Source organism: Sturnira hondurensis, unplaced genomic scaffold (genome assembly GCF_014824575.4).
Source record: "Sturnira hondurensis isolate 20B ecotype Veracruz unplaced genomic scaffold, ASM1482457v3 Scaffold0011299, whole genome shotgun sequence".
Lineage (NCBI taxonomy): Eukaryota > Metazoa > Chordata > Mammalia > Chiroptera > Phyllostomidae > Sturnira > Sturnira hondurensis.
Window position 1 is genome coordinate 182,079 of NW_028083930.1, and position 1,892 is coordinate 183,970.

The following is a 1,892-nucleotide window of genomic DNA, read 5'->3' on the forward strand; positions in this document are numbered from 1 at the left end:
GGGATGCTGGGGGCGGGGAGCGCGCTCCCGGTGCCGCCTCCCGGCTGTTCCTGCCGTCACCGCCCTCCCACCGTGGTGTCCATTGTCTGCGGCCCAGCTCTTCCCGGAGTCACCGCTCCTCCAACCTCCGCCTCCAGAGGCTGCGGCCCTCAAGGATCCCAGGACTCGGCTGCGGGACTGCGACCTGGCCCCTAACGAAGGCCTGGGGATTCCTCGACTCCTGGCCTTGGCTCAGCCCAGAGGCCCTCCTGCAGCTGCTTCCCGCGACCCACTGTCAGAGAGCGAGCCTCGAGATCCCTGGGGGTGGCCATGTTCAGTTTTTCAGGGCCACAGATCCGGCTACACTAAATTCAGTGGAATCTGGGACGTGGAAAGCCACCCGGGCCTCGAAAAGGGAATCATCCCTGATGTTAATTAGTGGCGGGAGATGGTCCCCCCTTCCCAAGCATACGGGGATTTCCCTGACACCAACTCTACCGTATTCCCCCAGCTTCCAAAAATAATTTAATTACACTGTTCTATCTGCGAGCGGCTACCGCCCAGTTAGTCCGCTCCCTCATTAATGCTGTTTCCTCCCCTCTACTTTGAGCACTGGGATTAATTACAAAGGGAACCCTGCCTTGGGCGGTGGGGGGAGGGGAGAAGACGAATGCACCGAGAGTCTGGTTGGCCAAAGTGAGGGGCCCTTCTCCCAGGAAACCTCCAGGAGTAAAAATGTTATGGCCTGTTCGGTCTCTAACCCTAAGCAAGTAGGGATCTCATCCCCAGGGGTTTCAGATACCTTTGAGTTGGGTGAGTGTACGACACAGAGATTACAGAGTATCTAAAAATATCCGCCATAATTGGGGCATTTCTGCCTCCAAGAAACCTGTCGGGGTTTGTGAAGTGGTGCAAATAGACTGAACCCACCAAGAGTGACCCCCGCCATAAAAGTTTAGGCTGTGGGAAGCCCGTGTCTCCCTTGGAGGAAATGAAGGCAAAGTATGATTATCGTTATCATAGTATTATTGCTGTGCAACCTGGCACTTACCTAGAATATTAATACTTTAAAAGGGCCGCCACACACTACTTTCTGGGCAGGGCAAGGTCCTCTCAACACCTCAACATCCTCCACCTCCCAATCCTGATATCTTTTCTCCCACCCCTGTGATTAAGAAGTCCCAGGGAAGGAAGACCAGCCTGTGCTCCTCACTTGTTTGAGGAATTTCTTTTTGGCTCCTCCCTGATGATTTTGTTTTTTTCCTGAGACCCAATCTAATCCCTTTCCTGCTTCCATTCTAATCTGACGGTAGATGAAGACAGAGCCATCTTCATCTGCACTGTGACCTTCCAAAGATGGAGAACCTTTGGAAACACTTCCCTTCTCCTTTGTCTGCAGCCTTGCCTCTCCTCATTCCTCCTTCCCACATCCTGGGTCAGCAACCACAGTCTGCATGGAATATGCCAAATCATTTCAGGTATCCAGGTTCCTGCCTGCATCCAGGCTTGTTTCTTTGGTGTCTATTACTGCTCCAAGAACTGGACTGGAATTTCCCAGGGGATCCTGGCAATGACCTCAACCAGGAATATGAGAGACAATGATTAGGAGAGCTGGGGAAGAGTAAAGGAAGATGATAAGGAAGCCTTTGGGTGTTACCAGCCCTGCCCCAGTATGGGCAGCAAGTATGTAATTTGATGCAGTGTCAGGCTGCCATGGCTCTGACTGACTGATGATCCAGGAGTTTAGTGTGCACAGTGTTCACACAATGCTAGCCTGTGTCACAGACCCAACAAGACCCAAAGAATTGTAAACAGAGCTTCTGACGCCAGAATTACTTAATTCTGTAGATTGGCCCCACATAAATCTCAAAACCTAAGTCAAGATGTCAAAAGATATCAGGCATCAAGCTGGA